This window comes from Phascolarctos cinereus, unplaced genomic scaffold, assembly GCF_003287225.1.
Source record: "Phascolarctos cinereus isolate Bilbo 61053 unplaced genomic scaffold, phaCin_HiC Scaffold_17;HRSCAF=500, whole genome shotgun sequence".
Taxonomy (NCBI): domain Eukaryota; kingdom Metazoa; phylum Chordata; class Mammalia; order Diprotodontia; family Phascolarctidae; genus Phascolarctos; species Phascolarctos cinereus.
The window spans coordinates 15211-29317 of record NW_027555491.1 but is presented as its reverse complement, the minus strand read 5'-3'; the positions used below and the strand labels follow the sequence as shown (position 1 = coordinate 29317).

Below are 14107 nucleotides of genomic sequence, written 5' to 3'. Positions count from 1 at the left end.
TTTCAGGAGCTGAGGTCCATAGTTTAATAACTTCATTTCAATTCATCAAATTTATTTGTGATTCACATTAAATAAAAAATTTATTAAATTTTCTCTGATTGATCATGTGAGGACTCACTCAGCAATTACTTGAACAGAAAATGAGCTTTTTACTTATTGACTTCTCTCCGATTATCAACTTTAGTACTATCAACCTACAAATGAGGAGCTTTAGTCAAAGCCACTACCAGATGTAATGAACCATATGCAACACTTTTCTAGATGCTAAATTACCTAGAACCAGTTCAGTGTTACCAATGTTTGCACAGAGAAAACTGTGGTGTTATTAGTGGAGTTAAATGTCCAGTTTCTCCTTGATATTGTTGAAGGAATTTGCTCCCATAGAATCAGCCTGGCCTTGCTCCCACCACTCCTTGTGTTCACCCAAGGATAAAAATGGTTGTGAGGGAGGGTTGAGGTTCCCAATGGACATATGTGAGATTGCATCTGGGACTTTCTCTGTGAAGGTATCATTGCCAACACCAAACTGCTAGAGAAAGGTAAAATGTTGGTGTTGAAGATATCCCAACAAATAGTGAGAAATTGTGAGTCATAATGGGGTCATGAACGTCATTCCCGCAACTTTTCATTTGGGGGTTACAGTATAATTCCATAATTTGATTCATCTCAGGAGATGCATGAATTCTGCCATTGTCCCAAGGACCTTCAGTGCTGGATGGTAGAAGTATATAATAATGCTGCTTAGGTTAGAAATAAATGCCAGGTGTTTTCTGATATTTCTTCTTGCCCAACAGCTAAAGAAGATGTTCATCAAACCCTGACCCCCACCACCAAAGCTGCCCTGTTCAGAAGCCATATGTAACAGCTGATAGTGTATTTCAGTGCAAGATCAACAAAGACTCCAGAATTGAAACACTCAGACCAATCTGCGTATGGTGCTGCCAATAGCTTCTCTCTCTCTTTCTCAATAAACTCATCAACATTTGCCAGTAACAGAGTATCTGCCTCCATAAACACACATTATGAATACTGTTTAGTGACCAGAAGTAGAGTTTCTGTCTTTTCACTGAGGTTGCATAAGCTGGATATTCGCTGTCCAAGGTGTTGATCATGATGATTACATTGAAAATCTTTTCTAAACTTTGCTCTTATGGAGCTGGGGAGGCAGTCACTGCTCACTGGTGAGTGCAGAACCCAAGGCACCTCGATGAAGGGGCACCTGAGAGGAACATCTAGATCCTCCTTACTTTGAAAAAAGAATTTAAATATTTTTTAATAAGTTATTCTATCAACATTTACCCATTTGCCTTAATACTTTTCTGGCTATATTGGTCAGTCAGTCACTAGAAGTTACTTATGTAACGTCGGTTTCATTTATGATTGAAGGTCCAAAAATCTCTTCACAATGATAGATTAAATCTCTTACAGCAGTCAAAGGACAAAAATATAAACATTTATTTACATTTCCTTACAAGTGATGAATGGGACACTCTTTAGTCTCTGTGGACACTCATGATTATGCATTTGAGAGAAATAATTATTTCTCACTTACATTTAATTACTATTTCTTTAAATAGGGCCAAGATTGTGCCCTTCTACTTCCTCATTTACAAGTCACTTCCTGTGGGTAACTGAGGCAGCCTTTGAAGGCTGATACTGAGAGGGAGAACTCAGATCTTTTCAAAAGGTAAAGTTAGGTGAATTGATGGATTGAAACCCATTGAGTTTTACTCAGACAAGTCTGGGAAAATGTGGATTCTCCATTTTATCACACGAGGATATGAATCCAAATAATTCTCTTTGACCAAACCCAAGTAATTACAATCACATCCCCACATCTTCAGTAGAATAGGTTCCTGTCTTAGTATAATATTCATTCTTTCATTGTTAACCAATCAGAGTTGATTCAAACTCTCAGAAACACACATTTTTTCATGGGCATTGAATGGGTTCCATGATGGTTTTTTTTTCAAAGAGAGATGGCCAAATTGCCATCTTTCTATTAATAACATGCTAGCATTATTAATAAAATGATTAATTACTGAGAAATATGCCTCTCAAACTTTTTATATGTTGCACATAATGTATGTGAGATTTCTGTATGCATATAATACTGAGAAAATTAAAATTAAAATGGATCTGTTGAGGTTTAGAGGTGGAGAGCTGGGACCCCAAAATCAGAACACTGGGGTCCTGTTCAAATGAATAAAATTTCAGCCAATGTCATGGTATATTAGAACATTGGGGTGAGTGAGATTTAAAAAACCTGCCAGAATGGATAGAATCTTAAGCAATCTATGCATGTGTATTGCTAATACAACTGGGCCAGATGTTAAGAATCTGAGTCCCTTAAGTAGGAGAAATGGATCTTATATATAGAAAGACTGGGGAAGGGATCTAGGATTGCCCAAATAATCTGGGGTACCTGGAGGAGGGGGTCTGAGAAGGATCAAGATGAGAGTGGCCATTAAGCTGGGATTCCTGTGAGGTAACAGAATGCCAGGGACCTGGACCATGTGACCAAGGGGAGTCCAAATAGGAATAAATGTGGGAAGTGGCTGGGGGTAGTGGGAAGTGGCATAGGGAGGTAAAGCAATGGAGGGCTAGGCTAGGTTAAGGGTGACAGAGAATTGGGAGACTGGGCACAGGAGATAATGAAAGGCCAGTTGGTAAGATTAAAGCCTCAGAAGAACTAGAGGTTTGAACATATGGGAAAGTCCAGGAATTTTACTTTTTGATCCTATTTACAGCCTATTGCTTTTGTCCTGTAACTGACTGCTTAGTCCCTGTCTCTAAACTTAGTTCAGAATTCCGCTGACCTGTCATGGGTTATGTTTAGAAATCCAGTTCTCTTGCTAACTACTGTTCTATTCCTGCCTGAAGGAATTCTGGTAACCTTGGAAGATATGGTCTGCCGCAGGGGAGTTGTCCCTAATATATTTACAACATCTTCAATCCTTCACTGATGTCTGTTTTGCTGCCCAAGTAACTCTGGGCCGTTATCTTGGGCATTACAACTGGGCTCAATCAATAACCCCTTCATAGTCACCAAAAGGAGAGAAGGAGAGCTGTTGCTAGACCCCCAATTTCAAACCAGTATGGTGTTATCCAAATTTCAGCTATATAACCAATTATGTTGCCCTTAAGCACATGATGTCACCTATCCTGTTATGTTTTCTTGTTCTGTAGTTGCCAAAAACCTCTAAAAGGGAAGCTGTCCTTTTCCTTGGCATCTTTGACTGGAGAATGAGGCAGTCATTGAACCATCTTATTCTCAGGTTATTGTTCTTGATAATAGAATGTTATCTTGCTTAGAGAAATGTGCCTTAGTTTACATTCTTCTGAAATTTAACATTCAACAATACTTAATGGTAATGAGGATTTTTTTCTTAATGTGTTAAAATGTCAGAAAAAATTACTTATTATCTACCTAACATGTAAATCATGGATAGAACACATCTCAGCAATGTTGGAGAGTCTCCTTCATGAAGAAACAGGAGGTCAAATCAGCAACAAGCTTTTATTAAGCACTTACCATGTGCCAGGAAGGGTGCCAAGAACTGGGGATATAAAGGCAAAAAGCAGTCCCTGTTTTTAAGGAGGTTAGTTTCATTCAGGGAGACAACATGAAAATAATTTTGCTCAAAATATGTATAGTATATATGTGCGTGTATTTGTGTGCACGTGTGTGTGTGTGTGTATGTATATACAGGATATATCCAGCACAAAGACACTGGAATGAGGATTGGAGAAGGAAGAGGGGGGCAGAATTTCAGGTGAGAATTGAAAAAATCCAAAAGGGAGAAGAGGCAGGGATGAGGAAGAGAAGAATTCCTTTTTTCTTTTTTTGGGGGAGGGGATAGGAAGAGGAGGCAGGCAGGGAAGCAGTCAGAGTGAAGTTACTTGCCCAGGGTCACACAGCTAATAAATGTCAAGTATCCCAGACCAGAGTTGAACTCAGGTCCTTCTGAATCTAAGGCTGGTGCTGTATCCACTACATCACCTAGATGCCTGAGAAGAAGACTTCCAACCAGTGAGAACACATGGTGTAGGTAAATGAAATATCTTGTGAAAGGAACAGCAAGGAGGTCAACATCACTGAATTGCCAAGCACAAGGAAGGAAGCAAGGTAGAATAAGACAGGAAAGAGAGGAAGGGGCTGTGTTATGAAAGGTTTTAAAAGCCAAATAGCATTTTCTATTTTCTCTCGGAGGTAATACAGAGTCACTGGAATTGGGGGGAAATCATCATATCTGTGCTTCAGGAAGATAATTTTGATAGTTAAATTTAGTATGGACTAGAGTGAAGAGAGTACTGAGGCTGGGAGAACAACCAGCAGACTAGCATAATAGTCCAGTTTGACCTGATAAGGGCCTACCTCCGTGGTTGGGGTACTTTGAGGAGAGAAGGAAGAGTATTCTACATATGTGATGAAAGTACAATTTACAAGACATAACTACCAATTAAATATGGGGTAACAATGGGAGTCAGAGTCAGGCATTAAGATTCATGGCTAGCTACTGGAAAAGTTGCTTTCTGCTGGAATAGAAGAAAAAACAACACAGGCCAGAAATAGAAATGATTCAGATTCTCTCTACACCTGTTGCTGGATCTAGGCATTTTGTATTCTGTGCATCATCAGCTCAACCCCGTTCTGGACTCAATGGCACCTCAGGGGAAGTTTCTGTATAGTCTCACATTCCTTTTCCTCACTGTGTCTGTTGCACAGTAATACACAGCAGTATCCTCAGTATTAACTGAATTCATCTGTAGATATAACATGCTGTTGCCATCATCTCTGGGGATGGTGAATCAACGTTTCACAGGGTCTACATAGCATGTCCTACTTCCACCAGCGCTAATTCTTGCAACCCATTCTAATCCCTTCCCTGGAGACTGGCAGACCCAGTTCATCCAGTAGCTACTGAAGGTAAGTCCAGAAACTTTGCAGGAGAGATGCATAGAACCCCCAGGCTGTCTCACATCACTTCCAGACTCCACCTGGACACCTGCAATACAGAGACATTGTATTAAAGTCAATAATCACATTAAGTCACCACTTCACATTGTCCCTCCCTCTCCATAAAAATACCTTGGAAAACAATCAAGAGGAAATTCTAGTTCAGCTTAAATTTCATGGTAAGTTTCTAGGTTAGTCCTCTGTGTGGAAGGATACATAGACCTTGATCTTGTCTCCCAGCGTTACTTCTACAGGTTTGGGGCTGCTTTTTATCCCAGTAGGGTTGGACCCAATTTGCATGTCTTGTTCTATTCAAAGAGAAGAAGAACATCTTACTACTCCCAGGGAGAAGTCTCTTTTCTGAACTTCAGAGAGAAAGTTCTCTTAGAGCTGCTTCCAAAGCACAAGGGAATGTTGGTGACTCTGAGGCTCCCAGAGTGGATGGTTTTGACTCAGTATCAATCAAACCACTTCACCTCAATAACTCTAAACAGTTGGGTCTAAGACTAGTAGTAGTACTAGTTGGCCTTTTTGTTTTCCTAATAAATTTCTCAATCTTGGTCTCATTTCTGATTGTCAAAGCTTCTCAACCATCTTACATTCCCAGTGCTCAACAGATTGAATCCGTTCTATGAATCACTTTTTTCTCAGGGTCTCCTGTCTGGATTCTTGGCACCTATGCTCTTTTCTGAGTCTTCTTTTATTTCTCTTTACCTAAAATTACATTTCATTTAAATTATTCATCCACAATCCCAGTTATATTCCCGCATTACTTTGCTAGAGGCAGCTTATATTTTTATTTCACTCATCTAAAGTAACAGTGTTCATTAAGAAAATTGCAAGTCTCCTCCAAGAAACACCTTGGCAGCAGAAAGACATATCCTGCTTAATAAGAGACAGAAACTTTTATTCTCTGTGACATTGACCTAATCTTCTGATTTAGGGAGCCAGTATGGTTCATATATCTAGGAGATGATCTTCCTATTTCAACTACCATTCTCATTACCCAGAATATGGAGTTCCACTGCCGACTACATTAAATTTAATTGTATACTCAGCCACATTTTTTCATTCTCACTTCCAGTTTCCCTTTTTTTTTTCCAGAAGAGGGATTTGTAATTTCAGAGTCCTTATGCTTTTAGAGAGCTAGATCCAGAGAACTTTTAGAGATCATCATTATTTTGAAGGATTCAAGTCCCTGGTGGAAAAAAGCCACTAAGTGCCCTCTTGGTTACCATTATAGCATGGAATCTCTGTCACAAAGCAGCAGGGTTCTCAGCCATGTCTTTTTGTTTTTTCTCACCTGCTATTGTGATTACATTTCAGGTGATTCCTTCTTATTCCATTGCTTACTAAATTAAGTATAATTTATAATACAACTCTAAGTTGTGAATGGAGTTCAATGGCTATAGTAGAGAAAAGTTCAGAATAGTCCTCTTCAGGGTGCTGAGTCCATAAATCACTGTTTCACACATGCTAGTATAAGGGTCTCAGATTTTAGACTTTTCCCATTTCAGATCACCCTATGTGTCCTATTCACAGATAGCAAAGGTTGCAAAACTTGAGAGTGTCCCATTCACTGTCTGTAAGGAAATTTAAAGAAATGTTTATTTTATTTTTACTCCCTTAGTTGACATGAACAATTTTAATCAGCCTGAGAGTAGGGTCCTTGGTCATATGATGAATGCAACTGATACTACATGGGCAAGGTCTAGATTAGCCATGTCCCTTGGATTGATATAAAAAAGCAATCTAGCCAGCTGTAAACAAAGGGAGAGTCAGCTCTGCTGCCAAAAGTTGAGCTAAGGAAAAAAGTTGGCCAGGATATAAAATTGTAAGACCAGTTCAGCAAAGATACTGTTCCACAAAGAAAAATGTGGAAGTTTCAAAATAAGAAGGAGGAAGTCAAGGTCTTAAAGTGGAGGAGACTTGAGCTGGCTTTACCATGTGTATTCTTCACATGTATCTTTCAACTAGCATGTTCTATGCATGTACCCATTCTTCACCCTAACTGAGTGTGTTTCTGGGAAAGTGTGCCTCATGTTTATAGTTAGAAAGTTCATACTATACCTTTTGTCTTTACTTTGAAATAATTGTGTCAATTGGTTTGGGCCCATGAGTGTGGATGTATAAACTACTTGGGGTACCTCATGAATATCTCTCTTATAAAAGTGACTAGGAGGAGTAGGCCAAGAAGAGGATGCTACATTGGGAATCACAAATTTTCTTCCTGATATCAGGAAAAAAAATCCTTAGATTTCCTTCAACAAGAATATAAAGAAATTTGCATCAAAATCTGATCAGACATTCTTAGTCATGCGACCAACAAGATGAAGAACTCTCTATCTTCTCCAGTCCTCACAACTCCTCAAATGTTTTCAATATAACAATAATGCATGAGAAGTAAAAGCAATTTCAGCTATCCACACCTTCTAAATGCTAAGCACTCTAACAAGGTAGCAAATTGATGAACTAACAGCAGAAAAGGTTTATAATTCCTAATACTTAACATGTTCCCTCAGAATTCCCTCTCATACTTGCTCCTAAGTCCTTGGAGGAGTGGCAAAACCTGACCCAAAGGCTACAACAGAACTAAATTCTTCCCACTTCAAACTGTGTAGCAGAGGTGGAGATACTGAAAATTAGATTGTTTTCTCTCTTTGGAATAGTATGGCAGCATGCTGTGCTACTAGAAAACTAAGGAACAGAGGGAACTTGAATAGGAAGCCAAATGTATAGGACTCCATCAGGTCTAAAGCAAAAGGTCCTGACATCCAGTTGATGCCATTCATTTCCTCCCTTCAGAAGTTACATGGGCAAAGCCTGAGGCCAATGAAATGTGAATCGCTCTAGTGCAGGAAGAAGCAGAGCTCTGATATCTAGATATAAGGGAATTTACTACCAAAGCAGAAGGCGTTAGAAGGTGATAGATAGATAGATAGATAGATAGATAGATAGATAGATAGATAGATAGATAGATAGATAGATAGACAGACAGAAAGACAAAGATTATGAAAAGAACATTGAAATTATCAAAGATCTCAATAACAAGAAAACTCACATATAAACCCAGTAAGGAATATATTAGTAAGATAAGAAAAGATAGCCACTAGGATACCTAAACTATTTCAAACAATGAATAAACATTGAAGTACAAAAGAAAATTAATCAATACATGATGCAGCAGAAGTCTCTATGAATTCTCAAGATCTCTTGGGAAGTGACAGCATAGAGTCACAGCAAAATATTTCCTAATGGTGCAAGAAAGAAATGAGAGGTAAATGTTGGATTTATCTCCTGCATAACAGACAAAATTGGCAGCACAGAGAAACTTAATTCCAGGTGGTAAATCACACCAACAATAACAAGAAAGAATAAGTGGTTGGGAATATAAGTATGTAAAAAGACAGAAACGGTTTGGAAGGAGAGGAGCAAAAATCAATTACATGAAAGGGAAACATGATCCCTATATAAGTAAAATATATTTCTCTGCAAGTTAGGATGAAAAAAGTCAACTTAAGCATGTTTTTGATGCTTACTCGGTCATCTACTATGTTAGCTACTCCTGCCAGTTTTGTATTATCAGGTCATTCATGGATATGCTAAATATACAGGGTAAAACAAAGACTCTTTGGGCACTTCACTAGAATCTCTGGCCACATTGACACTGAACCCTTGACAACTGCTCTTTGAATCAGGTCAACCAACCAGCTCTGAATCCATAGTGTTATCATCTAATTCATATCTTTCCAGCTTCCTCACAAAAATAGTAGGAGATACTTTGTTAATATATACAAAAGCAATATCCACAGCACTCCCTCTATACTAGTTCATTGATTCTGTCAAAATAGAAATTATATAAGTCTGATGTCAGTTAATGTGTATGAAGCCATGCAGAAACTTTGTAATCACTGCTTCCTTTCCAGGAATGACTCAACAATCCAGTGCTCTTCACACTGCATAACACTTCCATTGAAAGAATTAACACTGCCACCATCACTTCCATTTCTCTCTGTAACTATAGGATTGGGGAGTTGGGGTGAAAACTGGATGTTTTGATGCTGATTTGAAGGATCAGAGGAGATGTGACTTCTCTCTAGACTTTGTAAACTTTAACTTTGGGGCTCAATGTTAGATACAGAGTAGAGAGAATGGAAAAATATGGGGAATACACACTTTCTCTCTATTTTTTTTACTAGCACTTGTCATCCCTACCGAGACACAATAAATATCTACAATAAGAGGTAGTTAATCCTATTTGCCAGTGACAGGATAAAAAAAAAACAGAGGCAATCGTCAAACATTTATTAAGGAACTCTTATATGCCGGTAATTTTTTTAAGTAGGGGAGATACAGAGACAAAAACGAAATCATTTCTGCCCTCAAGCATCTCATCTTACATTTTAATGATGTAGACAACATCTATATATGCCAAATACCAGTGTGACAAATGTGGGCACGAATGTCAAAGGGGATCACAAAAGGCTTTATATAAACGCTAACCTTTTAACTTGGTCTTGAAGGAAACTGGGGATTCCAAGAAATGAAGGTTAGGAGTAGTACATTCCCATCAAGGGGGAAAAGAAATGTAAATGCAGAGTTAGGAGACAAGGTGTTTTGTGTATGGAACAGCAATACGATATAGTGAGTATTTTGTAAACATACAGAAGTGGTAGAAAGGTAGTTGTAAAAGGCTTCAAATGATGGATGGAAGAACTTACATTTCATGCATTTTTCTTCTTATTTTTCCAATTAATGAAAATCTATCTTATAAGAACCCTTGTTATACATATGTATATTTAAGTAAAACAAATTCTTTCATGAACCATTTCCCATGAGCTTTGAAGTTTTGCCATAAATGGAAATTTCAGCCAAAATTATTTGGTTAAATCAAGTATTCCTGTACATGCCTTCAAGGAAATATGTACATTAACTAGGGGTTATTTATTTGAACATGACCAGAAGTTGGAAATTTTTCATTGATATGTACTGTTTCAAAATTGATCACTCAATGTATGATGCATGCATTAGAGTCCATCTTTTTATGAACAGCGTTCTGTTATTAATTTCTTAATGGAATTTTATCCTCCTGATGGTGGAATGAAAGCCAAGTTGTGAAGTATAAAAACTGGGTTCTAATTTTCCTCTTTCTATTTGAGTTTTTTAACAGGACAGTTGGTCAACATTTCGATTTTGATTTTATAATATTAGAGATATAAAGGTTGCATCAACTTGCATTACTTGACCTGGTTATTAGCAAGATTATTTAAAATTGTGTTAAGATCAGTTTTGTAGGAAACTTTTAACAAAGAAAGAGGATCTCTCTCCACAAGATATTTTAAGAAGACAGTCTGGTGGAGATCACTTGGCAATATTCCAACCAGGAAACTTCATCAGATGATGTCCTGAACACCAGACAGCTGTATGAGAAGAGACTTCTGAAGCCTTAAACACACAATTTATTTTTACCTTTTCCCTTGGGGCCTCTGTATCTGTATTTACTAAGGGATACTTATGCTTTTGAATTGTCAATGCCGTTCTCTTTCCCCTGTCCCATATTGTTATAAGTCCCAAAAACCCCTTGATGATATTAGTTAGTGATGCATTGAGAAGGCTACACCTGTCATTAGAATCAGATGGGGGAATGTGACAAATGATTTTTCTTAGTAATCATTGTCTTGGAAACTCATAGCTTCCCTATCCCCTTTTCTTTCAAATTTCAGTCCTCCTTCAAAAGGACATTATGATGTAATCTAAATGGGTCTATTCCTGCTCATTATGTGGCCTAGACAAGTCTGGAAAAATGCTGATTCTCCCCTATATACTATAAGATATATACTAGTGTAAATGCACGCATACATTCTCTAAGAAAGATCATAAATTCTTTTACATTTAAAAAGAAAAATAGGATAGGAAAATCTTCACAGTAAACATATCCTTGTGTTATAAAAGGAAACAAAAAAAAAAACACCAACAAATCAGACATTATGGTATGTACTGTGTCACTCTCACTGACACACTTCAAAAGACTCAAAGGAACCAGAATTACTGGTTTTCCTCCTTCTGTCAGTATCCCCAACCAAAAACACCCTTCTTTTTTTTTACTCCTCTCTTTTCTCACTGTTAGGAGACACCCTATTTTCCAGAGCTAAGGACCAACAAGAAAGCTCTGTCTTGAGATTGGCATAACAACAGTCCTTTGTGCTCACCCTCTGCATGAACTCTGCTGCAACTAAATCACACAACTGATTATTCCTAAGTTCAGGCAAGCACCAACAGGCCCAGGCATGAAGCCCTGCTATAAATGGACTTTTTCTCACTAGGCAACCTTGCCTCTCTACTGTTGCTGAACCTCATTGTTTGATTCTTTGTCTAGCTACAACTACATATATCAAGGTTTAGCATCACTGCCTTGGATCTCCTCCTAGAGGAAACCTCAGCTCATGTGGCTAGTTTCCAACCCCCACTGGAATACAGCAAGCTTTTTGCTTATGACCACCGGTTTTGGTTTTCTTTCATTTTATTTTTCAGAGTTAACTGTGGTTGTGATCACCTGAGTGAGCTCTTTAGTAGTTTTAGAGTTAACAGCACTTGCAAAACCTTTATAACTCTTCAGTCATTTGTTTTCAGAGTTGATACTTCATACCAGAGTAAAAACACAGATAACAATAATAATAATTAACTTTTGTATAAAACTTACTCTGTGCCAGGCACTATGAAAAGTGATTTACAAACATTTCATTAATCCTAAAAACAACTCTGGAATGTAGGTGCTGTTAGTATCCCTATTATACAGATGAGGAAACTGAGGTAAATGAAAGCTAAATGACTTGTCAAAGGTAGTAAGCCAAATGACTATTAACAGGTAGTAAGTGACTGAGCTCACATTTGAATTCAGGTCTTCCTAACTCCAAGCTAAGTACTCTATCCACTGTGCACCTAGCTTCCTCAGATTCATGTTGAAACCTTGAGGTTCTGAAGACAGAACTTGAAAATTATGAATATTTGGAACCAATGATATACTAGAAAATGTTTAACAAGCATCCTTCTGTCCCCAAAAAATTATGCACTTAGAAAAGTTTTAAATTTAATGTGCATTAGCAATATTTTTTGCATTACTTTCTTTAGCCCAGAAAATCAACAACAAAATAAATAAAAACTGAGGCCATTCACTCCTAACTTCCTCTTCTCTCTATTTCATTTCATATCACTAATATGCCATCAACAACTATCTCCTTTACTCCTGCCTCAATGCGATGAAGTCACTTTTTTTCCAATCCTCATCCTTTTTGAACTCTCTGTTGCCTTGACATGACCTCTCTTTTCTCCTTGTTACTATCTTCTTTCTAGGTTTATGGGACACCACGCTCTTGGTTGTCATCCTACTTATCTGAGTTCTCTTCTCCTCCCTTCTTTGCTAGATCATCATCTAGATCACGTAATCTCAACACGGGAATTGCACAGGACTGAACCCTATGCTCTCTTCTTTTCTTTCTCCATAATATGTTATTTATCATCTCATAAATTCTCACTGATTTAACTATTGTTCAGCTATTCAGTCATGTCTAACTCTTCATGCTCCATGGGCATAGCACGTCAGATAATTCTCTGCTATCTTTCACAGTCTCTCCAAGTTGTTGTTTATTGTTTACATGACAATATCTATTTATCCCATTCTCTGTCATCCCCTATTCCATTTGCTCTCAGTCTTTCCCAAGATCAAAATCTTTTCTACTGAATACCATCTACTCATCATGTGGCCAAAGTATTTAAGCATCAGCTTTTGTATTTGACATTATAGGGAAAAGCCTGAACTAATATCTTTAAATATTGATTGATTTGGCCTCCTTCCTATTCAAGGGACTATCAAAAGTGCCTGGGACTCCATGAAACATGAAGAAAAAATACAACAAAATCAAGAGTAAAAAAAATAGGAGAAAATGTGAAATACTTAATCAGAAAAGCAACTGACCTGGAAAAGAGATTGAGGGGAGATAATTTAAGAATTATTGGACTACCTAAAATCCATGATTAAAGAAAAAGACAGGAATATAATTTTGATATTATGTGAGGTCTGACTGAAAAGAAGCTTCAGATTCCCTCCAATTAAAGCTTCATGATCTTCTGATATGTGTATGAATATACATGGGGTATATAAGTATTTATACATATATATGTAGATATACACACATATATAGATCTGCATACATACACATGGGGAGGATCATCTACATAACATAGATATGTAAATGTATAAACACATATACATATATGTATAAAAGGTACGTAGAGATAGGTATGTTTACCACATGCATGTATATGAAAATGCTATAGAATACATAGCAAATGTTAATAATTCCAGATCTGCCTCATGTTTGACAAGTACAGAGAAATTAGTCACCATGGACAAAACATGTAAACCATTAAAAGTATACATCTTCCCTCTATACATGCAAGCAACAGAAATAGGACAGATTCTCAAGGAAGCAAAGAAAATTAGATAGATAGATAGATAGATAGATAGATAGATAGATAGATAGATAGATAGAAATAGATAGATGTTCACTGTGAATTGGGAAGAAACCAAAACCTTAAAACTTTTTCAGTGTAATTCTTCATCTGTTATTGTAACTGGTCTCCTTGTGCTGGGTGTTGTTGAGCTCCCTCTCTAACTCACTTTCCACATGGCCTGTCTGAATGAGGAGGTTTATTTCTGATCTCATACTTCTTTTTCTCACTGTGTCTCTTGCACAGTAATACATGGCTGTGTCCTCAGCTTTAAGGAAATTCATTTGCAGGTGCAACATGTTGTTGCTGTTGTCCCTGGAGATGGTGAATCGGCCTTTCACAGAGTCTGCATAGTATGTGATTCTTCCATCATTCCAAATAACTGCCACCCACTCTGGCCCCTTTCCTGCAGACTGGCGGACCCAGTTCATGCGATAGCTGCTAAGGTGAATTCAGAAGCTTTCCAGGAAAGGCTAAGAGACCCTCCAGGGTGTCTCATATCACCCCCAGACTCTACCAGCTGAACGTCACAATGGATACCAGCTAATAAAGAGCCACTTAAGAAAACAGTCACACAAATACATCACTTCAACGAAAGTTTCCTTAGTCACAAGACAAAACTACCTTGTAAGAGAGTCA

At 37.7% G+C, this 14107-nt stretch overlaps 1 pseudogene; it reads right to left on the bottom strand.

The window, feature by feature from the left end:
* Nucleotides 1-334: 334 nt before the first annotated feature.
* Nucleotides 335-13899, bottom strand: LOC110203834 (glycogenin-1-like; annotated as a pseudogene).
* Between the last annotated feature and the right edge of the window lie 208 nt (nucleotides 13900-14107).